A 26,643-nucleotide genomic window follows, 5' to 3' on the forward strand; every position below is an offset into this window, starting at 1 on the left:
AGTCTACATACTGAGTCAGAAAAGCTTCCTGGACATACTGCACAAACACTACCCCATCCAAACTATTCGATCTAAAGAGTTGCCAATCAATATTTGGGAAGTTGAAATCCCCCATAATTACTACCCTGTGACTTCTGCTCCTTTCCAAAATCTGTTTCCCAATCTGCTCTTCCACCTCCCTGCTGCTATTGGGGGGCCTATAGAAAACTCCCATCAAGGTGACTGCTCCTTTCCTGTTCCTGACCTCAACCCACAGTGCCTCAGTCGGCAGATCCTCCTCGAAAATTCTTTCAGCAGTTGTTACACTATTTCTAACTAACAATGCCACCCCCCCACCTCTTTTACCACCATTCCTAATCTTATGAAAACATCTATAACCAGGTACCTCCAAAAACCATTCCTCCCCCTCACCTATCCACGTTTCAGTGATGGCCACAACATCGTAGTCCCAAGTGCCCATCCACGCCTTCAATTCACTCACCTTATTCCTGATGCTTCTTGCGTTGAAGTATACGCACTTTAACCCTTCTCCGTGCCCATCTGTCCTCTGTGACAGTGCTACCTTCCCCAATACCTCACTACACTCTTTGTCTTTCTGAGTGGACCCACTGGTCCCTGGATTACAAGTCCGGTTCCCATCCCCCTCCCAAACTAGTTTAAACCCTCCCGAACAGTACTAGCAAACCTCCCTCCCAGGATATTGGTGCCCCTCTGGTTCAGATGCAGCCCGTCCTGTTTGAACAGGTCCCATCTTCCCCAGAATGCAGTCCAATTATCCAAGAACTGGAAGCCCTCCCTCCTACACCATTCCTGCAGCCACGTGTTCAGCTGTGCTCTCTCCCTATTCCTAGCCTCACTATCACGTGGCGCCGGCAACAAACCAGAGATAACAACTCTGTCCGTCCGAGCTTTCAGCTTCCAGCCTAACTCCCTAAACTCACTTCTAACATCTGTGCCACCCTTCCTTCCTACGTCGTTGGTGCCAATGTGCACCACGACCTCTGGCTGCTCCCCCTCCCCTTTAAGGATCCTGAAGACGCGATCACAAACATCACGGACCCTGGCACCAGGGAGGCAACAAACCATCCGTGCGTCTCGCCTGCGCCCACAGAACCGCCTGTCCGTACTCCTCACCATCGAGTCCCCGATGACTAGTGCTCTCCCATTCTCCCTCCTTCCCTTCTGAGCCACAGTGCAGGACCCCGTGCCAGAGGCCCGGTCACTGCAGCCTGCCCCCGATAGGCCGTCCCCCCCAACAGTATCTAAAACTGTATACTTGTTGTTGAGGGGAACGACCACAGGAGATCCCTGCACTGACCTCTTCCCACCTCTAACTGTTACCCAGCTGCCTTTGATTTGTGGAGTAACGACCTCCGTGTAGCTTCTATCTATCAACCCCTCAGCTTCCCGAATGATCCTCAGTTCATCCAGCTCCAGCTCCAATTCCCTAACACGGTCTGATAGGAGCTGGAGACGGATGCACTTCCAGCAGGTGAAGTCGGCAGGGCCACCGGAGGTTTCCCTCACCTCGAACATTCTGCAGGAGGAGCAATACACTACACTGGCTGCCATTTCTTTTATACAATTACCCCTTAGTTAAGTACAACTATAGATATTAACAAAAACAGTAAATAGCTTACCTGCTCAGTCCTTTTTGGTTAGAGGAGGAGGGTAAAAAGGGTCTTATTATTAGGTTAGAGGAGGAGGATGGGTGGGAAGCCCTCACTTTAACAAATAATCAATGGTCAAAAGGACAAATAATAATTTCTGGTATCAGCTTGACTCAGTCAGTAGCATAGTCAACTCTAAAACAGAAAAATATGTAAATTCAAGCTTCAGTCCAGGATTTGAGCACATAGTCTGGTTTGACACTTCAGTGCAGTACTGACAGAGTATTGCATTGTGAGAGGTGTTCCCTTTCAGATCAGATGTTAAACTGAGCCCTTGTCCAATATATTTAAAAGATTCTGGAGTCGATTTTAACTTTCACCACCAGGCAAAAAGGTGGTGGTAGCAGATCGACCGCCCATTCTGCACATTGCCCAATTTTGCTTTCCAAAAGGAAAATAGGGTGCGGTGTATAATGACAGTTGATCCACTGTCAGCTGTTTCCTGCCCAGTGATGAAAGCAAAAATCTTATATCCACTGCCCCATGACATTGTTCAAAGAAGACTAGGCAGCTTTCCTGGTGTCCTCAAACCTACTTCCCAAACCCCCAAAACAGCATCACCAAGAACAGATTAATTGGTCATTCGTCTCATATTCTGTTTGTGGGACCTTGCTGTAGACAACTCTCGCAAACACATTTACGTACATCACATATTGACTGCACTTTAAAAGTGACTACTGGATTGTGAACCATTTTACAACATCCTGAATATATCATATGTGCTATATAAATACAATTTGTTATTTCTTTCTTTGCACCTTTAAAGGGCATTTTCATAGGTACAGACGCTGGAAGGACAAAAGGGCAATAAATCCTCTCAACATTTTTTTGGCATAGGCTTTAATTTCTTCCTCCCACCCCACTCCACATTGAGAATGGTCCATCTTTCCCACCCCCACAATTTTAGACGTAGTTGTGCCTCTAGACATGGTAGTTTGAAAGGGAAAAAAGCACAATGGGACTTGTATCCTACAAGGGTTAATCTGCATCACTGCTACCTAAAATATTTTTACTGATGAAAACTAAAACAAAAAGCTGAGCCAATAAATAAAAGCCCATCCAAAACAGAACCAAAAGATATAACATTGTAGAAAATATAACATGTCATGCAAATAAAACTTTGCCCAACACATTATAACAGAGCTTTGCCAGGGACTAAACCACCTTAAAACTGACCAATGATACAGCAATGCCCCCTTAGGGGTCCTAATGAAATTGAGTTTGACATTCTGTATTATTTTCCCTGCCAAAACTTAAAATTGTCATGAATCAAAACTAATTGAGCCATCTCAGAATTGAAAGGATGCCTGTGGAAACCGTGGGAACTGAAATATCACTGTGGTAAAGTAAGGGATACTTGTTTGAGACGTCAGTTAGGAACATTAATGGGTCGATGTGGGAGGCGGAATGGTGTGATTGTATCTAGTTAGTGTAGATCTTCTTTACAATACTTGACACTGTTATTAGGTGGATAATTTGAAATGTTTCCATTCCAATAATCTCTTGCTATGTAAATTATGCAGAATATTATATTCAGTATACATGCTAATAAAATAAGGGGAACTACGAGGGTGCTTTGTGTCATTAGGATATTTGAAAAAGCAAAACGGATAGATTTACCAATGAAAATTATAAAATATACAAATCATGCCAAATCTAAGAAAAGAGCAGCTTGCAGTTCTGTAATTGAAGCTGGAGGAAACGCCGTCATATGAAAAATTCCTGAACAATAAATCTTGTTAATATAATGGAGTGATGCCTTTCGGAAAACAAAAACCAAATTTTCCTGGCCCTGTGGAGACAGGTTTGGAGGCCAGGGGGCTGGGAAAGTAGCGGGAAATCCTATTGGGACTGCTCCCAGACAATGTCCTGCCTCTGGCCGGCTTTCCCAGGAGTGGGCTGCCAGGAGAATCGGCAGCCGCTTCACAGAGGCGGGCAGCCAATTGATCCAATTAAGGCCCCAATCAAGAGCCATTATCCCACGCTGACGGAACTTTCCCAGCGTCGGATGACTTCCCCTCCCACCTCCCTCACCCCCCACTGAGGCCAGATCCCAGAAACTGTATGGAGGTGGCCTCCTGACATCAGGACTAATAACCCCAATACCTCTGGGCTTCTTTTTAAACATGTTCAGCTAACATCTGAGAGCACCTCCATTTTGAGGTATCATCGCGCTCACCTGTCTCCCTCAGCAGCGCCCACCTCTCTTGGTGGGGCTGCCGGCCACCCAGTGCTGTGAACCCTCTCATTGGTCCTCCCATGTTGTGATCCCACCCACTGTCCTTAATTGGATGGCGAACCCAGAGGTGGCCGATTAGGAGGTCACCTCACGCAAGGTTAATCCAGCTGGGATACTGAGGCCATGCGTGGGCTCAGGGCCTGCATATAGACTCAACGTCAGACTCCCGATGCCCGCTGGAAAATTCAGCCCCATGGCGTCAGTTGCATAACTCAAGTGTCTTAAGCACAGAAGAATTATGTCAGCTGCAGAACAAGAAGCATGTTTTCTGTAAACCACCTGTCTGTATCTTATAATTGATCCGTAACTTACAACTTGTTTAAGTTGTTTAAATTAGTTTAAAATGTTGCTTTGGCTCTGAAGTAATACCATTGTGAGGTCCGATAATGTGATCTCACATACTCTCTTGTCAGTTGGAGGCTGAAGTTTAGATGGTGATCTTGTACCATAAAAGTCGTGTCTCTTTTTCCACTTGGCACTGCTGTGTCATGAGAATGGTTTGTGCATTAAAGTTTGCAAGGCACTAATAGTTCACATTGATGTTTTCATTGTGTTAGGCCATCATGTAATGCAAATGGTTCACAAAATACAATCAAACATTAGCTCATCGCTGTAAGTTACCAATATACAGGCTATGTATACAATATAAATTCTAATAAGAATAGGCTTTTGGGGGATGTGCACAAATGCATCTCTCTCCTGCTCTGCTACCGCTTTACGGAACACCTCCGCTCAGTCCGCAAGCATGACGCCAAGCTTTCGGTTGCTTACCATTTCAATTCATCACCCTGCACCCATGCCCACATTTCTGTCCTTGGGCTCCTGCAGTGTTCCAGAGAAGATCAATGCAAGCTCGAGGGACAACATCTCATTTTCTGATTAGGCACTCTATAGCCTTCCGGACTGAACATGAAGTTCAATCATTTCAGAGCATGAATGGTTCTTTTTATTATTATTTTATTTTATTTTGTTTTATCATTTTTTTGTCATGTGCCTCCCTTAAACTTAGTTTTTCAATTTTGTGCTTTTGGACAGAGCTGTTCATTATTCTGTCATTAACACTCCCTCTGCACTAATGTTTTGTCTTTCACCATGTCTTAGTACACTCCCTTTGCCTTTGCCCCATGACCACCTTGTCAGTTAATCTCTCTGTCCTATCACACAACTTTCCTTTTTTTCTCTTTCCCCCCACCCCCACTTCACTTGCTTAAAACCTATTACATTTCTAACCTTTGCCAATTCTGATGAAAGGTCACAGACCTGAAACGTTAGCTCTGCTTCTATCTCCACAGATGCTGCCAGACCTGCTGAGTATTTCCAGCACTTTCAGTTTTTATTCCCTCCTACTCCCTCCTCTTTCTATTGTTCAATAGGAAACAATTTAGGGTTCTTCAGTACTCAGTTTTAGTTTCAGTTTTCACGAAGCAAAACTTCAAATTCCAAACCCATTAATATATGAAAAGTAAAAAAATGGTCACCTACTTCAACATTACAAGGACCACAACTTATACATTACGTAATATGGTGAAAGATCCCAAGATGTTTGACAAAAAAGGTGGGGAGAGGCGGGGGGGGGGGGGGGGGGGGGGCGGTGGGGGGGGTTAAAGGACATGAAGCAAGGATTAGAAAAAAAAGGATGAGGGAAGACGTGTATTTTAGGCAAACTTCTAATGGTGCAGGAAGGATTTAAGGAAAGAATTCCAGACACTCAGGAGGACTTAATTGAAGCGCAGATGCAGGGGAATGCATAGAACTGGAGGAGGTTTGTAAATAAGGATGAAAGTTTTGAATTCAATGGGACAAGGATCCAGTCAGGTTTGTTGATGATGGAAGAGATGGTTGCACAGGATGCAGATAGTAGAGCTCTGTCAGATGAAGCATGAAAGACAAGCAAAGAGAGCACTGGAAAAGTCAAGTCCAGAAGTATGAATGAACAGTTCAATGATGATGGGGGTAAGATAGAGATAGATGCATCAAATGCTCCATTGATGCAAAAAGGTGGTCTTTGGTGATAGATGAGATGCAGGACTTGAAGTTCATCTCAGGTCCAAGCAAGGCACTGAGATTGTGAGTGATCAGCAGCTTGCTGACCTAATGCAAATAAGGCCTGACTTTGAAAATGGTTTGGGCCTCACAATACTGGTATCAGGCAGGTGATATGGTTGAATGTGGAAAATCACCCCCCACAACTGCTCCAATAGAGAAATTCATTTTGGTAAATATTACTGCATCATTTGCGTCTGAAATGATCTTACTGACTCTGTCTTTCCTAAAAACATTGGTATTTTCCTTCTATATTTAAGACTTAAATGTTGGAATCAGATTCAGCCACCTAAGTTCAAATCCAAAAGCATATTCACATATATCCAAATGTACATTACTGTAATTTGAATCTCAGCTCTATCTTTGCTTGATGAGTAAGAGCATAGGCACTTTAGAAATACTTTCTATTTCTAAAAGATTTTTAGCAATACAACAGTAACAAAAGAAAAAGGACAATAATAAACACTCAAAATGAAATTGAGTACAAGATTAGATAAGGAACAAGTTAATGAGAAAGCAGTAGTGGTGGGAAAGAGCAGTAGCCTATGTGACCAACAGTGATGGGACCAGTAACCCCAGACTGAGGAAATTATAGAGTAGTTAAAAACTTGGCAGCATGAATTTGACTGGAAGAGAACGTCAGTAAATGGAAAAAGCAAAGTGGTGGCAATGGAAATATTTGTGGAGACTGGAAAAGATTTTTCAAATAACCAAGGAAATTTTAAAGGATATAAGTTGTTTGAAATATTTTTGAACATGTTTTATGGCTGGAGAGAGATTCTGCCACATCCTTGAGCACTTAGAATCAAAGGTAAGTTTTGTTTTTGATATTTTATAAAACTAAAGTTGAACCTATAAGGTAAAAATTCCAAAGTGTGGGATGGTCCCACTGCAGTTAATCTTGCAAGCAGGAACTGGAAAATCGCCTTGTTGTAAAGTTGCCCAGTCCCACTGTGAATGTGTACCACCAGGCCCTTGTTTCTGTGTGGAAGAGAGTCCTTTTTGGCTTCAGGTGGTTGCAAACAATTCAGCCTTGTTTTTTTCCATTCACATGTTGAGCCCTGCCATCATTCAGGATTCGAGTGCTCAAGGAGCCTCCTCCTCCCATTAGTTACTTAATTAGGCCACCACCATTCACAATTGAAAATGCCAGGGTTGCACAACTTTGACATGATCCACTGGTTGTGACAGCTTAGCTATGGCTATAGTTTTCTCTGTTAGCATACACGTAGTCTTGTGCTGTAGCTTCACCAGGTTGCCACTTTCAAGTATGCCTGGTGCTACTCCCAGTATTCGTTTGCAGAGTCCTCAGTCAACCAGGGTTGATCATCTGGTTTGATGGTGCTGGAAGCGTGTAAGAAATGCTGAACCACAAGGTTATAAATTGTGGGGATATACAATTCTGCTGATGCTAATGGCACACTGTACCTCATCGGTGCCCAGTTTTCGGCATAATGGTCGTGCCACTAAGTGGTGTGTGTCCTCACTGTGAAGATAGGACTTGGTCTCCATAGGGACTGTGCATGGTCAGTCCCATCCATACCGTAATAGACAGATGCATCTGCAGCGGGTAAATGGTGAGGATGATGCCAACTGGGTTATTGCCTTCTATTGGTTCTGGAAGGGTGACAGCTACCCGCTCATTAATGGTGGGTGGCCAATTAAAGTGCCTATTGAGGGCAGTCTTCACATGCCATCTGGAATTCTCCAGATGGCTTATAGGCTCCCTGCTGAGACTGAACCCTTCAGATGGATGAAGACAGTTTCCCAGCAGCAGGCCAGAGGACCAGCGATGCTTCACTTAATTTTACATATCTTACAGCTTTTGTTACTCATGAAGGTGTGTTTCAGTACTGCAAAATGCCCTATGGACTAAGTTCAGCATCTAGCACCTTCTAGAAGATAATTTCTTCAGTCTTGTCGGATGTTGAGGGAACGTTCAACCTACTTGATGATGTCATTGTCCATCGAAGGGACAAAACTGAACATGCTCAACGATTATCAGCGGTGCTCACTCGACTTATGAAACACAATTTGACACTAAACAAGGACAAATGCACATTTGTGGCACCCAAGATTGACTTTCTAGGGTACAGTGTAACAGCAACTGGAGTAAAGCCGACACACGACAATGTCAAAGCCCTTCATTTGCTTCCAACACCGTCTAACATAAAAGAGTTGGCATCGTTTCTCGATACTACCAGCTTTTATCATAAATTTGTTCCTAAGTACGCAGAAATTGCGGAGCCTCTTTGGAAGCTACTGCGCAAAGAGGCTCAATGGGAATGGACAATCGCACAGCATTCAACGTTTGAAACGGCAAAGGTGAAGATAGCATCTCCAGCAGTCCTTGCGCGTTTAAGCCCAAATGCGGAAACATATGTCACTACAGGTGCGTCAGAGCCTGCAATTGGAGCTGTATTCTCACAGTCCATTGACTGGTGTGAACAACCAGCAGCTTATGTGTCATGCCCGTAAACTGAACGTAAATATTCTACTGGAGAGCGCAAAGCACTAGCCTGGATCTATGCATGTGAACATTGGTACATGTATCTTTATGGTAGAAAGTTTACTCTCCGCATCGATCACCAAACATTGACTACATTATTAGCTATGTCAGGATCAGGTCATCGAGTTCTAGGCATCTACAGATGGTCAAATTGTCCAGAAACATAGACATAGGAACATAGAAAATAGGAGCAGGAGCACTGACACAGAACACAAAAGTCCAAGTGTATCAAGCCTGTGTCCTCAGTACCTTGCTCTACGGCAGCGAGGCCTGGACAACGTACATCAGCCAAGAGCGACGTCTCAATTCATTCCATCTTCGCTGCCTCCGGAGAATCCTTGGCATCAGGTGGCAGGACCGTACTACCAACACAGAAGTCCTTGAGGCAGCCAACATCCCCAGCATATACACCCTACAAAGCCAGCGGCACCTGAGATGGCTTGGCCATGTGAGCCGCATGGAAGATGGCAGGATCCCCAAGGACACATTGTACTGCGAGCTCGTCACTGGTACCAGACCCACCGGCCGTCCATTGCTCCGTTTAAAGACATCTGCAAATGCGACATGAAGTTCTGTGACATTGATCACAAGTCGTGGGAGTCAGTTGCCAGTGATCGAAGAGACTTAGCAGTTGGCAGGAAAAAAGACAGGAGTGCAAGGGGAGAGCCAACTGTGTAACAGCCCCGACAACCAATTTTATCTGCAGCGCCTGTGGAAGAGTCTGTCACTCTAGAATTGGCCTTTATAGCCACTCCAGGCGCTGCCGCACAAACCACTGACCACCTCCAGGCGCTTACCCATTGTCTCTCGAGACAAGGAGGCCAAAGAGAAGAGAAGAGGAGCAGGAGTAGGCCATTCGGCCCTTCGAGCCTGCTCTGCCATTCATTATGATCATGACTGATCATCCAACTCAGTAACCTGTTCCTGCTTTCTCCCCATCCCCTTTGATCCCTTTAGGCCCAAGAGCTATATCTAACTCCTTCTTGAAAACATACAATGTTTTGGCCTCAAATGCTTTCTGCGGTAACGAATTCCACAGGCTCACCACTCTCTGGGTGAAGAAATTTCTCCTCATCTCAGTTCTGAAAGGTTTACCCCGTATCCTTAGACTATGACCCCTGGTTCTGGACTCCCCCACCATCGGAACATCCTTCCTGCATCTACCCTGTCAAGTCCTGTTAGAATTTTATAGGTATCTATGAGATCCCCCCTTACTCTTCTGAACTCCAGCGAATATAATCCTAACCAACTCAATCTCTCCTCATACGTCAGTCCCGCCATCCCAGGAATGAGTCTGGTAAACCTTCGCTGCACTCCCTCTATAGCAAAAACATCCTTCCTCCGATAAGGAGACCAAAACTGCACACAATATTCCAGGTGTGACCTCACCAAGGCCCTGTATAATTGCAGCACGACATCCTTGCTCCTGTACTCAAATCCTCTCGCTATGAAGGCCAACATATCATTTGCCTTTTTTACCGCCTGTTGGACCTGCATGCTTACCTTCAGCGGCTGGTGTACGAGAGCACCCAGGTCTCGCTGCATATTCCTCTCTCTCAGTTTATAGCCGTTGAGATAATAATCTGCCTTCCTGTTTTTGCTACCAAAGTGGATAACCTCACATTTATCCACATTATACTGCATCTGCCATGCATTAGCCCACTCACTCAACTTGTCCAAATCACCCTGAGGCCTCTCTGCATCCTCCTCACAACTCACCCTCCCACCCCGTTTTGTGTCATCTGCAAATTTGGAGATATTACATTTAGTTCTCTCATCTAAATCATATATATATTGTGAATAGCTGGGGTCCTAGCACTGATCCCTGCGGTACCCCACTAGTCACTGCCTGCCATTCGGAAAAAGACCCATTTATCCCTACTCTTTGTTTCCTGTCCGCCAAACAATTTTCTATCCATTGCAATACACTACCCCCAATCCCATGCGCTTTAATTTTACGCGCTAGTCTCTTATGCGGGACTTTGTCGAAAGCCATCTGAAAGTCCAAATAAACCACATCCACTGGCTTCCCCCTCATCAACTCTACTGGTTACATCCTCCAATAATTCTAGTAGATTTGTCAAGCATGATTTTCCTTTCGTAAATCCATGCTGACTCTGCCTGATTCTACCACTAAGTGCTCTGCTATAAAATCTTTGATAATGGACATCAGTATAACTACATCAGTATAACTTCATCAATATAACTTCATAGTCAAGTATCTTGCAGATTCACGCAAGCGTGTAGCTGATATGCTTACCCATAATACTGTCACAGATAGTGTTAGAGATAATGAAGCAACTTGTGACATTAAATACTACGTGGTCGCAGTGATTTCGCATGTGACCGTGAATCTTGTTACAGGAGAGGAGTTGCAGGCAGAGTCAGCAGCAGACGACATACTCCAGCAAGTAAGTGAGTAACTCAAAACTGAGTGGCTTCGTGATATAGGGGAAGAACTGATCCCGTATTACAGAGTACACAATGAACTTGCATTGTTTGGTGATAACTGTATTGCATGTGGAACTCGGGCAGTTATCTCCCAAAGCACTACAGCAACAGTATGGCATCTTGTCCATGAAGGACATCCGGGTGTTGTTAAGATGAAACAATGATCCTGTGAAGCAGTCTGGTGGTCATGAATAGATCGCTGTATAGAAGAGTTTATTAGGAACTGCGTAGCTTGTGCACTCAGTGAAAAATCTGTTAAACCATGTTCCACACCTCTACAACTGACCACGTGGCCAACAAAACCATGGCAACGACTTCAAATAGATATTTTTGGAGAAATGCAAGCAGTCCCTTGGAATTCAATGTTTTTTGCTTGTCGTTCACGATCTCCATAGCAAATAGCCAGAAATTGCTACAACAAATTCCATTACAACCACTCCCGTCATTGACATTCTGGACAAGTTGTTTACAAAATGAGGTTTGCCGGAAACTATCACTACAGACAATGGGCCGCAGTTTGTTTCAAGTCAATTCATGGAGTTCCTAGCCAGTTACAGAATTCATCACCATCTGACATCACACTGCAACCCGCAATCGAATGGTGGCATTGAACGATTCAAGAGGGTGATAAAGGAATGTCTGAAAGCTAGTATGTTGGAGGGGAGAACATTTGAACAATCCATTCACATTCTACTCCACACATATCAATCCAACTCACACTCTCTGACCTAAAGGGCACCAGCTGAATGTACGATAGGTAGTAACTTTCACACACCACTGACCATTGACAAGGTTAAAAAAAAAGCATACTTTGACAAAAGTACAGGAGCAAGGGAATCACAATTTAAAGTTGGAGATTGGGTTTGAATCAAACTGCCAAATTGCGACCACAAACTTGCTTCATCAGTATCAGGTCCAAAGCAAATCAAGCGGTTTCTCAGTACCAATGCTTATCGGTTGGATGACACCAAGTCACCTGAAATATTTACTCTGTTTCTCTTTCCACAGATGCTGCCTGATCTCTAAGCATTTCCAGCATTTTCTGTTTTTATTTTATGACAGCTTCTTGTTATTTTTACTGTACCAGTTTTTTATTTCTTGATTCATAAAAATAAAATTCAAATTCTCAAACTACCATGGTGGGTTTTACAAACATGTTCTCTGGATCATTAATCCAGGCCTCTGCATTACTAGTGCAGCAGCACTGTGTAACTGTACCCATCAAGCAATTGATTTATTTCTGATAAAAGGTCATCGACCTGAAACGTTAACTCTGTTTCTCTCTCCACAGATGCTGCCTGATTGGTTGAGTATTTCCAACATTCTCTCTTTTTGTTTCAGCTTTCCAGTATCCACAGTACTTTACTTTTCAAACTGTTTTACTTCTCTCCTTATGCTAATGATCCATAATTTTAATGTTTTTTCCCCAGCGAAAGGCCCAAATTCCTTGTCTCACAATCTCAGCACTTCTGCCAGGATCTTGCCCAGTGTGTTCCAATAGTTGACTCTTCCATAGTTTGAAGGGTCATGAGGTGAGATCAAGAGCCCCTAAGTGCATATCTGGTACCCATCTGTCCCATGAAAACTTGGCAAGGGGTTCAACCCCTTACTTCAGCCACATTCTTCTCAGCTTCCTGAGCATGGTGATTCTTTTTATATTCAAATTGATTTCTTCAGAGAGCCAGATGCTTGCCTGGCCTGTATCCTACCAATAAGACCTATACACTCCCTTGTGGTATATCTCCACTCATTCAGTGTACTGTGCAGCACAGAAAAGCAAGGGCCCAGTTGAGAAGAAGGAGCGGAATATCCTAGTTTAAAGAGTCCTCACCCATGGCTTTACCCCACTGGCTGTCATTTGTCCTGTAAGGGGAAGACAGAGGTGCTGCCTTTCACAGTGCTTCCAGGAAACGTCCAGAAATGACAGCTCCCAGTGCAACTGGGTCACCACTACTTTCCTGGAGTTTCTGCCAGCGCCCCATTAATTATGGCAGGATACCTGAGAAATTCACAAGGTGTCTTTGTAATCCTAATTGGTGATTTCTCTAAGTGACTCCTTAGTGAAAGCTGGAAGGTGACTGGCTGCTTCTTGATACTGGGATGATACTGTTCTGCTGGTTCCTGAAATAGTGCAGTGACTCTAAATCAATATTTTCCTCCATGTGAGCCTTCCAGTCTAATGTCATTCTCCTGTTCCCTCACTATTCTCTTTATTAGTCCCTTTTTCAAGCGACTATCTCATTCCATTTTAAAAGTACTTATAGACCCTGCTTTAGCAATTCTAACCACCCTCTGTGTAAAAGACTTCTTTTCTAAACTTCCATTGAATTATTTTTCTGATTTTCTTAAATCTGTGCCCTCTCATTACCTTTTGTCTACCAGTGGAAAGAATTCCCTCATCATAACCTTCGATAATCTTAAAAACCTTTATCATATCACTCTTTACCACACTTAGATCTAGTGAATAAAATCCAGTGGCCTTCTCAGGTTACCCCAGTGCAATGAATTTAAGAGTCGGATTTTATTCCGGCGACACAGGTCCCAGCAGCAGGCCGGAAGGCAGGGGATAACCCGCCTTCGCCCTCCGTCGGACATTCGTTGCAATTTAATGGCGGGCAGCCAATTAACTGCCTGATGTTGGGGACTCTGTCCCTTTAAGGGATGAGCTTTCGCCTCTACAGCTGCTGGTCAATCAGAGGGCCAGCAACTCTGTAGTACCATCAGCGCCAGGAGCAGTGGCCACTGCCAGTACTGCAGGAAGCCTTGCAGTACCGAGGACATCAGAAACCCCAGGACTCAGGTGAGTGGATTGCCCCCAAGGGATCGCATCTGGCGGCAGCTCCATGTGGTGGCAGGCTCCTCGATCTTCCACAGCCTTTTGCCTCTTTCTCTGTGGCACAATTCAAAAAACCCCAGGTTGCCCAGAAGGTTAGTCATGTGACTAGCTCATTTGACCACTTCTGTTTATGGATTCTGCCACCTTAGCAGTCATCTTGGAATGTGAGCTTCCTCACCTTCAATGTCTGGTGATAAAAATCCATTTTGGGTTAAGTGGACCAGGGAATAGTCCTTTGTCTCTCCGAGCACTCTCTGTTAGTATGCAAATGTTTTTCCAGCCAAGTGTCTGGTGGTTTTCTTTACAAGTCCTTTCTTCACTCCAGCAACAGCTTAAAATCAATGTTCATATGACAAAATTAATATGCCTCATTCTTGGCAGGTGGGGGTCTGCATGACACTGTAAAAAGTATCAGAGAACGCCATCACATCCTTTTACCAGCCTTCCATTGTCACGTGACTTTAACAAGGTAGTTGCTATAGATTTAACGGTGTGAGACAAAGACAAGAATATTTTGATTCTACATCTTATGGACATAGCAACCAAATTTAGTCTTCCGACAATAATAAATAGCAAGGACAAAAGGGTGATTTTAGACAAAATTATGGAGAAACTGATAGAGACTGGACTTGGGTCATCAGTGAAGTTTCTGACTGATAATTGAGGGGAATTTGCAAATGACGAGTTTAGAGATGTGTGAAAGCATGAACATTATGGTATGAATAGTGCAGTTGAAAGTTGTTTCAGAAATGGGCTCTGTGAAAGGAAGCACGCAGTGGTTGATGAAATGTTGGATAAAATCTTAGCTGACCAGCCAAACTGCAAGGTGACAACTGCCCTGGCATGGACAGCTCATACAAATAATTTGCTTCAGTTGGCTGGAGGATATAGTCCCTATCAGTTGGTCTATGAACGGAATCCCACATTGCCTTCTGTACTGTGCGACAGTCCTCCTACTCTGGAAGGTACTACAATTGTTCCATTTTTTTCTGCACGTTTGACTGCTTTACATGCAGGGAGATGGGATTTCATCAAGGCTGAGGTCTCTGAAAAAATTTGGAGAGCTCTGAGGCATCGTATAAGGCTATCTGAGGTGGAATTTAATTCGGGAAATATGGTGTATTATAAAATCGGGGGACATAATCACTGACCAATGCAAACAGATGGACTGCTGGGTTGAGCACTACCTAGAACTGTACTCCAGGGAGAATGCTGTCACTGAGACTGCCCTCAATGCAGCCCAGCCTCTACCAGTCATGGATGAGCTGGACATACAGCCAACCAAATCGGAACTCAGTGATGCCATTGATTCTCTAGCCAGCGGAAAAGCCCCTGGGAAGGACAGCATTACCCCTGAAATAATCAAGAGTGCCAAGCCTGCTATACTCTCAGCACTAAATGAACTGCTATGCCTGTGCTGGGACGAGGGAGCAGTACCCCAGGACATGCGCGATGCCTCTATAAAAACAAAGGTGACCGCGGTGACTGCAACAACTACCGTGGAATCTCCCTGCTCAGCATAGTGGGGAAAGTCTTTGCTCGAGTCACTCTGAACAGGCTCCAGAAGCTGGCCGAGCGCGTCTACCCTGAGGCACAGTGTGGCTTTCGTGCAGAGAGATCGACCATTGACATGCTGTTTTCCCTTCGTCAGATACAGGAGAAATGCCGTGAACAACAGATGCCCCTCTACATTGCTTTCATTGATCTCACCAAAGCCTTTGACCTCGTCAGCAGACGTGGTCTCTTCAGACTACTAGAAAAGATCGGATGTCCACCAAAGCTACTAAGTATCATCACCTCATTCCATGACAATATGAAAGGCACAATTCAACATGGTGGCTCCTCATCAGAGCCCTTTCCTATCCTGAGTGGTGTGAAACAGGGCTGTGTTCTCGCACCCACACTTTTTGGGATTTTCTTCTCCCTGCTGCTTTCACATGCGTTCAAATCCTCTGAAGAAGGAATTTTCCTCCACACAAGATGAGGGGGCAGGTTGTTCAACCTTGCCCGTCTAAGAGCGAAGTCCAAAGTACGGAAAGTCCTCATCAGAGAACTCCTCTTTGCTGACGATGCTGCTTTAACATCTCACACTGAAGAGTGCCTGCAGAGCCTCATCGACAGGTTTGCGGCTGCCTGCAATGAATTTGGCCTAACCATCAGCCTCAAGAAAACGAACATCATGGGGCAGGACGTCAGAAATGCTCCATCCATCAATATTGGCGACCACGCTCTGGAAGTGGTTCAAGAGTTCACCTACCTAGGCTCAACTATCACCAGTAACCTGTCTCTAGGTGCAGAAATCAACAAGCGCATGGGTAAGGCTTCCACTGCTATGTCCAGACTGGCCAAGAGAGTGTGGGAAAATGGCGCACTGACACGGAACACAAAAGTCCGAGTGTATCAGGCCTGTGTCCTCAGTACCTTGCTCTACGGCAGCGAGGCCTGGAGAATGTAAGCCAGCCAAGAGCGACGTCTCAATTCATTCCATCTTCGCTGCCTTCGGAGAATACTTGGCATCAGGTGGCAGGACTATATCTCCAACACAGAAGTCCTTGAAGCGGCCAACACCCCCAGCTTATACACACTACTGAGTCAGCGGCGCTTGAGATGGCTTGGCCATGTGAGCCGCATGGAAGATGGCAGGATCCCCAAAGACACATTGTACAGCGAGCTCGCCACTGGTATCAGACCCACCGGCCGTCCATGTCTCCGCTATAAAGACGTCTGCAAACGCGACATGAAATCGTGTGACATTGATCACAAGTCGTGGGAGTCAGTTGCCAACATTCGCCAGAGCTGGCGGGCAGCCATAAAGACAGGGCTAAATTGTGGCGAGTCGAAGAGACTTAGTAGTTGGCAGGAAAAAAGACAGAGGCGCAAGGGGAGAGCCAACTGTGCAACAGCCCCGACAAACAAATTTCTCTGCAGCACCTGTGGAAGAGCCTGTCACTCCAGAATTGGCCTTTATAGCCACTCCAGGCGCTGCTTCACAAACCACTGACCACCTCCAGGCGCGTATCCATTGTCTCTCGAGATAAGGAGGCCCAAAAAGAAAAAAAAAATAAAAATAAAAGAGAGGGTCATAGGGAATGGAAGGGCCCTGGTAAGGTAATAGGTCATGATGGTAAGACAGTAGTTATCAAACTGTTAAGGTTCATTCCTTGCGATTGATCGGGGTTGATGACAAAATCACAGAATCTGAGCAGTTGATAGAGGGAAATGATGTACCCTGTACCTCAAATACTCATGTGTTTTGTGATGAAGGTCCTGAAGAACAGAATACGGTAGATCAAGGGTTGGATGGTAATGTGAGCGATCATGACGCTCAAGAAAGAGCTATCGCATCCAAAGGACAATTGCCCCGGGTAGGTACACGGGTGACATATATTCCAGAGGGGTCTAATAGATGGAGGGATGCAACAATTGTGGGGTGTGCAGGAAAATGTACAGACAAGTTTAAATATTGGTAAATGTTCAAGATGATGGCCAAGAAGCAAGGTCCATGGACTGGCAGAATGGGGTGAAGGTTTGGAGGGTAGGGAAGCACAGTGCAAGTTCTAATAGTGGGTCTGGAAGTGACTCTTGCATAAGGAAGCGATTACGTACTGGAGAAAGAGCTTCCGATAATGTGCAAGGGAGATCCTCTGGCAGTAATCCCGAAAGACATCAAAGTGCTAATAGAGGCCGTAGTTTGAGCAGATTCTACAATGAAACAAAGGCTAGAGAGCAGTCTTGGAATAGAACTAGAAGCATAAGTCCTCATGACCGTGAAGTAAACTTGAGGATAAACTAATAAGAGAAGTAAAACATAAGGAATTAGAGAATTGGAGAGAGTTTGGAGTTTATTCTGAGGTACCAGATAGGGGACAGCCGCCTTGTCACATAGATGGATTCGTACTGAAAAAGTCCTTCCCGATGGAACTTATAAGGCTAAAGCGAGGCTAACTGCAAGGGGTTTTGAAGAACGACTGGGTGATACCGATGTTAGAGTGGACTCTTCCACAGCTGGAAAAGTAATCTTGAAAATCTTTTTGGCTCTTTTGGCCACATATTCATGGGAGTGTAGATCCATTAGAATAAAAGCTGCATTTTTGCGGGGTGATACTTTTTAGAGCCAAGTGTTCTGAAACTACCCAAAGAGGCAGCAGATGCAGAAGGAAAACTATGGAAGCTGAACAAATGCATCTATGGCCTCAATGATGCTTCCAGGGTGTGGTATTTCTCGGTGAGATCTGTTTTGTTGAACATCGGTTGTGTTCAACTGAAAACAGATCCTGCGATGTTTTATTGGTATCATAAAGGGAAACTTTCAGGCATCTTCATGATGCACGTTGATGACTTCTTATGGGGTGGTACTGCAGGTTTTGAGAAATATAAGATTCAAGTTGAATTTAAGATTGGGAGTCAGGCTTGTGGGGCCTTTAAATATATTGGTTTAGACTTGAAGCAGAATAAGTCTGAAATAACTTTAAATAAACAATCCCATTTAGAGAGTGTTACTCCCATCCTGGTTAATCGTATTAGGTCATCACAGAAAGATGATGATATATAATAAAGCAGAGATTGAGCGATTGCGAAACCTGGTGGGTCAATTAAACTGGGCTCTCAGACTAGACCTGACGTTAGTTTTGATGTGCTGGAGTTAAGCAGGATGATGAAACATCCAAAAGTTGAGAACATTTTGAGGACAAATAAAACGTTAAAAAAATCTGAAGTTCCCATCCTTAGGTGACCCAAAGAACATGAAGCGAATAATTATTAGCGATGCTTCACATACTAATCTTGCTGATGGATTTTCGAGTGCAGCCGGTTTCATAATATTTCTGATGGATGAAAATAGGAAATGTTGCCCTTCAGCTTGGGAGGCTAAGGAAATAAAATAGGTCGTTAAAAGCACTTTAACTGCGGAAACACTGGGCTTCGGCAGGCAGGGATATGGGATGCTATTTGTCGAATATTTTGGGTGAAATTCTGAACAAGGGACATCCTGAAGATAGGATACCCATTGAATGTTATGTGGATAATCGTTCTTTGTGGAACAATGTACACGCTACAAAAGGTATGAGTGAGAAAAGACTACGTATTGACCTCGCTGGATTGAAACAAATGCTGGAGAGAAAGGAAATCTCCAAACTTAAATGGGTATATGCAAATCATCAACTATCCGATTGTTTTACAATAAGAAATGTTAGTGCAAAGAAATTGTCAGAGGTGCTAGAGGACGGCATCTCACAATGTAATACTTTGTACCCAATATGGAATTTATTCTGAAATATTATTTGAGCATGTTAATAATTTGTACACAATATGGAATTTGTTTTAAAATGTTGTTTGAGCATATTATAAAAGAAAGAAGGGAATCTGTTAATCTGTTAATTGTGTATTAATTGTTTGAATTTATACAAGTGGAGGGTGTTAATTGGGGTCTTACTTGATCACTTTTAAGCAGACACTTACTGAGACTGGTAGAGGGTTTTGAGTGAAGAGTTACATGTCTGTAATCCTTTTACTCTTGTTACGAAAGTACTTCCATTTTTTGTTAAATTTTGAGGACTTGTGTTTGAAACTGAAAAAAGGATTCCATACTTGCTGCAATTTGTGTTTCTTTTTTTAAAAAAAAAGTTGATCATAAGGTCTTTTGGACTTGTTTGCAAACAATAAGTACTGGAAGTCATCTGTATTCAGATAAATACCCAGCAGGGGTTTTTTGTCTTGGAGAAGATGTTTACAGAGAAATGGCGGGTCAAGATTTATAGGGGTCAGGAGGCTTGACTCTTGAGATTGTTTTTGGTTTCACTTTGGACAGTCAGCTGGAGTTTTAAAAATCAACCTAAAGGACAGAACCGCAACTCAGCCTTTCCCAGATCTTTTAAACGCCTGCCAGTTTTTCCATCTCTTTCAGAAACTCTTAGAAGCAAGTGTAAGAAATAAATAAATTGATAATGCATTCCTCCTGAAAGGCCTGCTTGAAACACCAGTTGCTGCATTTCTCCTGAGACATGGGAAAAACCTGCCGGATAAATCTTCGATGCTGCCTGACCAAATTGCCCCATAGAAAGATCCCAGTGACAGCCATCTACACAAATTTGGGACTCCAAACCGATAAAAATGGACAACTGACATCTTTCCATATCTTCTCTTTTTTCTTCAAGAATTAGCAAGTATTTGGCCAAAGTATTCTTTTTCTTTTTTTTTGTAATAAAGCTCTAAAGAGAAAATCTCTTTATTTTCCAGTTAACCTGTTTGTGTTTTTGTTTGCGTGTGTGTGTGTGTGTGTGTGTGTGTGTGTGTGTGTGTGTGTGAGAGAGAGAGAGAGAGGGCTAAGGTAAAAGGGAACTTTTATATTTCAATCCTAGTGTTAATGCTTTGTTTCATTACTGGTTATGACTTGTTTTATAATAAACTGATAATTTTGTTGTTTATTAAAGAAACCTGGTTGGTGTATTTTATTCTGGGATAAAAATAGAGTCTATGATTGACTGTGTAAACATTTAAATATATGTTGTGACCTGTGGGGAAGTGGAACTAGAAACGACAGTGCACTCCTCCCACCTCAGTCGTAACACTCAGTACAATAAATGTGAAACTGAATAAAGATAAGCTCAGCATTATCCTTCAGAACAAACTTTCTGGAGTTTAACATGGACTGTGACCTACCCAGTGTTACCTCCTCAAGTCAGTTATCTAAATTCTCTTGGATATATGTGGCTGTGCAGGTGTGTGTGACAGATGTTGTGAGTAAAGCAGAGTGTTATGAATTGCTGCTTGTTTCTATGGCACTTGAACTGCTGGCAGGCTCTTGCAGCAAGCTGACAAAATTGAAAAAAGGAACGTATATTACAACACTGGCTGCAAGAAACCCTTTGAAAAATGCTGCCTTGGCAACATACTGCATGCAGTGCTGCTGTGCTGTGCCTATGTCTTCTACTGAATGGCAGCTTATAAAGCAACATTAAAGGTTAACATCCAAGTTGGTCATCCACTGTCTGGTCTCTGATGTTCCAGGGTGAATAAGAAGCTAGTCACCAGGGAAGGATCTTAGCGAGTAACGCTTCACAAGATGTTCCATGGTTTGGACAGCCTCTTCACACTCATTCATCAGGCTATCCTTCATTTTTCATTTATGTAGCAGGTGGTAGCAGCACCCATATGAAGTTCTAATGTCGTTTGCAGTGGCATAAGGAAATCAGGTATTTGAACAAGGTCCATGAGCAGGTCCTGCTTCTCATCCTGCACCAAATCCTTAGGTGGGGGTGCCAAGATAATGAGAGTTTTGCCCGCTAACCAGAAGGTGCTCACTAAGTAGCACTCCTTGAACTTCAGGAGGTCCTCATTAATAGGCAGGTCTGTGTTGCTGAAGCTTGGTATATTCTCTGATTATTGCTATTTCGCTTCTGAGAATTGGTGGCAAGATCTTTGTGAGGAAAAGGGACACCGACTGCAGGTTTTGGTTTCAGTACCCCTGTAATGTTCAGCTGCACTTCCTGCTCATGCTGGTGTGCAATACAGAGCTACAGAGAAAATAAGGGCCAAGGTGGCAGTCTGTAGGCTTTGAGCATCTGCTTCCTGGATGGCCCCACCTAAATTGTGAATGAAGTTGATCCTGGTCTTTACTTTGGATACAGTTTTTAACAGATTCCCTTGTCTCTTTTTAAGTAAAAATTAGAGATAATATGCACAAGAAAATTTCAAAAAAAGTTAAATCAAATACCTCATATTCTATAAAAAGCATCACATTGTGAAACACCCCTCCTCCAGCAGCCCTAACAACTTCTTCATGCAAGCATTTCTTTGTTGTAAAACAATCATTCAGTTGATGACTTGCATCCACCCATTTCATTTTAGAGATTTCCTTTCTCTTCAGCATTTGTTTCAAGTCAGTAACATCAATTCGTAACCTTTTTTCACTTGCACTTTTTGTAGAGTGCACGTTATCCCACAATGAATGATTGAATGCATAACATTCAATGGGTATGCAATCATCAGTATGCCCCTCTTACAGAATTACACTTAAAATATTTGACAAATAGGAACCCATATTCATTGACTCCACAAGAACCAGTTGGATTCAGTTGGGTGATGGGGTCCTAGCAACAGGCTGGAAGACAGGGGGATGACCAGACCCCCAGATGAATTTAACGGTGGGCAGGCAATTAACTGCCCGCTGTCGAAGAAGCCATCCCCTTTCAGGGACAAGATCCCACCCCAAGTGCCGTCAGCCAACCAGAGGGCTGTCAGCTCAGCAGTCCCATCAGCGCCACTGGGAGAAGTGGCCACTGCTGGTACTATAGAGGCCTGGAGCAGCAAAGATGCAGGAGGCCAGAGCCAGTCAGGCAAGCCTTGTGAGGAAGTGGGGTGTGGTTGGTGAGGGCGGGGGAAGGGGGTGGGGTTTTTGCCATGTGGGCGGCCATCATGCCGGGGGAGGGCCCTCCATGGCCCATGGATTTCCCCCTGAGGAGGGCCAGCCGAGCCTGCTAGGATGCTGCCAGGTTTCACCTGGCCGTGTCTCCACGGAACAGCGGACCCCTCCAATGCTGGCTAAATGCCAGTGGAGGTGAGAGGTGGCTTAAGTGGCTTAATTGGCCTCCCGTGGACTTCCCATCCGCCACAAGCCCACCACGGAAAAAATGGCAAAATGGCATGGGGGCAGGACAATGTCGGGCAAGCCGCATGATGCCAACCCACACCATTTTGTTTGTTCCCCTGCCTCCCAGCCCACCTCCAAGGGCCGGATAAAATCCAGCCCATTTTCAGCTTCTAAAGTGCTTTTAACAACCCTTTTTAGTTTCTTAGGTTCCTAAGCTAAAGGAAAATAATTCCCAATTTCACCTAGAAGAAATATTATGAAACCAGCTGCACTAAAATACGCATCGGGAATCTTAGCATGTGAAGCATCACTAAAAATGACTAGTTTCATGTTCTTTAGGTCACCAAAGAATGGGAACTTAAGTTTACATTTCTCCAGATATAATTTTTTTTCAGTTTTAATTGCCCATAAAACATTCTCTACTTTAGGGTGTTTCATTGTAGTAGTTAACTCCTATCCATCAAAACCAGCATCTGGTCTAGTCTGAGTGCCCAACCAGTTCAACTGACCAATCAATTGATCTGTCTCTTTAAATATAGCTTTGTCTTTCTGTGATGGCCTAGTACAATTAATCAGGATGGTAATAACACTATAATAGGATTGTTGGTTTACAATTATTCCAAATCTATCTGCTTAATGTCTAAACCAAAATATTTAAAGGCCCCAGAAGCCTAACTCCCAATCTTTAATTCTTCTCTAATCTTATTACTAATACATTTCTAAAAATTCTGCAGTACCACCCTATAAGAAATCATCAACATGCATCATTTGAAGATGCCTGAAAGTTTTCCTTTATGATACTAATCAAACATTGCAGAATCTGCTTTTAGTTGAACACAACCGATTTTCAGCAAAACAGATCTCACCAACATATCCCACACCCTGGAAGCATCATTCAGGTCATAGATGCATTTGTTTAGTTTCAATAGTTTTCCTTCTGCATCTGCTGCCTCAAAGTATCACCCTGTAGAAATGCGGCTCTTATGTGGATTGATCTATACTACTATGAATATGTAGTCAAAAGAGCTAAAAAGATTTTCAAGATTACTTTTCCAGCTATGGGAGACTCCACTCTAACATCTGTATCACACAGTCACTCTTCAAAACCCCTAGCAACTAACCTTGCTTTAGCCTTAAAGGTCCCGTCTGCAAGGACTTTTTCAGTACAAATCCATTTATGTGACAAGGCTGGTTGTCACTTATCTGGTACATCTAAATCAACTCCAAACTCCCTCTAACTAACTAATTCCCTTTGTTTTGCCTCTCTTATTCATTTATTCTCAAGTTTATTGGCAGCAAACAAAACTTCACAATCCTTCTGCTTCTATTTGATTGCGGGACTGTTCTATGGCCTTTATTTCATTGTGCAATCTATTCAAGCTATGGGCTCTACTTCCACTTTTATATCTGTTGGGACTACTACTGTAAGATCACCCTCTTGCTCTACTGGAGGATCTTTATTCATTACATGATTGTTTTCTGCTGCCAGGGTTATTTCCAAATCAGTACTTGCACTGCGCTTTCTTACTCTCCACTCTTTCATCCCATTCTGCCAATTCGTGGGCCTCACTTCTTGACCATCACCCCGAACATTCAACCAATATTTAAATGTGCTAGTAGCTTTTCCTGCAGATCCCACAATTGTTACATCCCTCCATTCATTAGACCCCTCGGGAATATATGTCACCCGAGTACCCGAGTAGATGTGGTAGCTTCATCCTGTATGTCATAGTCACTCAGATCACCACAATCTAACTCTTGATCTATAATATTCTGCTCTTCAGGACCTTCATCACAAAACACATGAGCACTTGAGGTCCAAAGTGCCTTGTTAACTTCTATCAGCTGCTCCTAGTATGGGATTTTGTAATTAATTCCGATTCATTGTGAGAAATGAACCTTAGCAGTTTGATTTCCATGCTTGATAACTACTGTCTTACTTTCACAACTTATTGCCTTACCAGAGTCTTTCCGTTCCCTATGACCCTCTCTTTTATAATACACAAAATTTCCCAAATTAAATTCTGTCTCAAATGGTCTTATACAATGCCTCAGAGCTCTCAAATTTTTGTCTGAAACCTGAGCCTTAATGAAAGCCCATCTCCTTGCACATAAAGCATTCAAATGTGCAGAAAAAAATGAAACTAATTGTGGTACATTCTAGAGCAGGAGGACTATTGTACAGCACAGAAAGCAATTTGGGATTTCATCCATAGACTAATAGATAGGGACCATACCCTCCAAGCATCTGGAGTGAATTGTTTGCATGAACTGCCCATGCCAGGGCAGCTGTCAACTTGAAGTGTGGTTGATCAGCTAAAATTTTATGCAGCATTTCATTGATCACCGCATGATTCCTTTCACAGACCCCATTGCTGAAAGGACTTTCAGCTGCGGTATTAATGACCATATGGTTCACATTTTTACACATATCCTTGAACTTGTCATTGACAAATTCCCCCCCATTATCAGCCAGAAGCTTCGCTGGTGCCACAAGTCCAGTCCCTATCCATTTCTCTGTGATTTTGACTATAATGACTCTTCTGTCCTAAGTATTTTCGTAGAAAGACTAAATCTAATTGCCAGATCTTTGTCTTTTCTGTCTTTGTCCCATACCTTTACATCTATGGCAACTACCTCATTAAAGTGATGTGCCATTTGAAGGCTTACAATAGGACATGTCGGCGCCCTCTGATACTTTTTACAGATTTCACACTTCTCACTAATCTCTTCTATTAAACCCATATACTCTTCATCTTCCACAACTGCATCCTTTAGCAGAATTTTAAACTTTTGACAAGTAGGGTGAGCAAATTGTCCATGTAACTTTAAGACAATTTGCTTTTTTGTCTCTAATTCCTAACACCTGATACTTGTATAACACTCTGATGAGAAACATCAGGTTTTGTTAAGGGGATATAATAATGTCCTGACTGGGTAAACTGCAGATCCACTGACTTTGCAAAAATAATAGCTTTATCATGCTCCAGGTCAAATTTCATTTGTGCCTTTTGCATAGAAGATTTACTCAACAGCGTAGGTATCCCTTTAGAGACTATATCAGTATTTATAAAATAGTTTATTCCAGCTATTTTACATGGAATTACAACTCGCTTTAGTGACCTCAATGTATGGTCATCACCAAACCAAAAGCAAGTAGTACTTTTATGTTCATTAACCTTACATTGATCCTCACTATTTGGTGAAACAAGGTAATATTTTAACCAATCTGTTCCACATACTGTTGAAGTGCAAGTACTATTTAGCATTGCACAGTTAAATGAGTCTATGATTAACCCATTCATCATAGAACTAAAACTCCTTGTGAGCAGTATAATTTGTTCAGATTCATCATTATCTTCATACTCTTCCTTAGAATTCCCTGCATCATGTGTTATTTCAAAGACCCTGCCTTCCCATATTGAGAGGTTCTTCGCATAATTAGTCGCGTCACACCTGAAGCACCTATTAACTGTTCCTTGGGCATTCCTGGGATTCATTCATCTATTATTGCTATTCCAATTCTGTCTTCTTGCATAATGGCCAGATCTGCTAAACATACTTTCATCCTTATTCTGCCTGTCTTTAACCCTTCCATTATATTGGCATCTGTGTCCAGTATCTGGACCTTTTCAAAATCTGACAATCATCGAATCCTCTATTCTTCATGTCACCACAGAAAGTCTTATTTGTTCTATGAAGGCTGAAGGAAATGATTGATTCCCCAGGATCTAGTTCAGCAGACATTTGATCCAATAGCGTCTCAGTCTCTGAAAACTGAACACCAGTTATAATCAAAACACTATCCATATGAGACACCTTAGCACAACGCAAAAATTTAAACACTAGTACTGATCCAGGGATCCCCAAGTAGAATTTTGTCAATCTTTTATACAATTTGCTAAAGTCTATGATATATTCCTCCATGGAGTGACCATCTGTTTCATGAAACCTATTAATGTCTGATCATCCCTCATTGGCATATATCAGATCATCTTTCTTGTAAATTTCATACAAGTACTCTAATAGAAGGTCCAAACCTTCATCACTATTCAATTTTACTTCTGATTTTACTTCTTGTAAGAAGTGACAATGCCAAGGCCATACCTTCTTTCCTCTTAGTAGGGACATAACCCATGTCCTCATATCCACTTCATTCTTCCAATGATCATATGGTTCATATTCTGAGAGCATCAATGGGTAATCACACTCTGGCGCTTCACACTTATTCTGCTATTTTTCACAATGGCTGCAAGGACTGTAGTTTTTTGAAAAAATTTTCTTCACTTCACCTTTAGGCAACCATCC

The sequence above is a fragment of the Heterodontus francisci genome, chromosome 6 (genome assembly GCF_036365525.1).
Source record: "Heterodontus francisci isolate sHetFra1 chromosome 6, sHetFra1.hap1, whole genome shotgun sequence".
NCBI lineage: Eukaryota > Metazoa > Chordata > Chondrichthyes > Heterodontiformes > Heterodontidae > Heterodontus > Heterodontus francisci.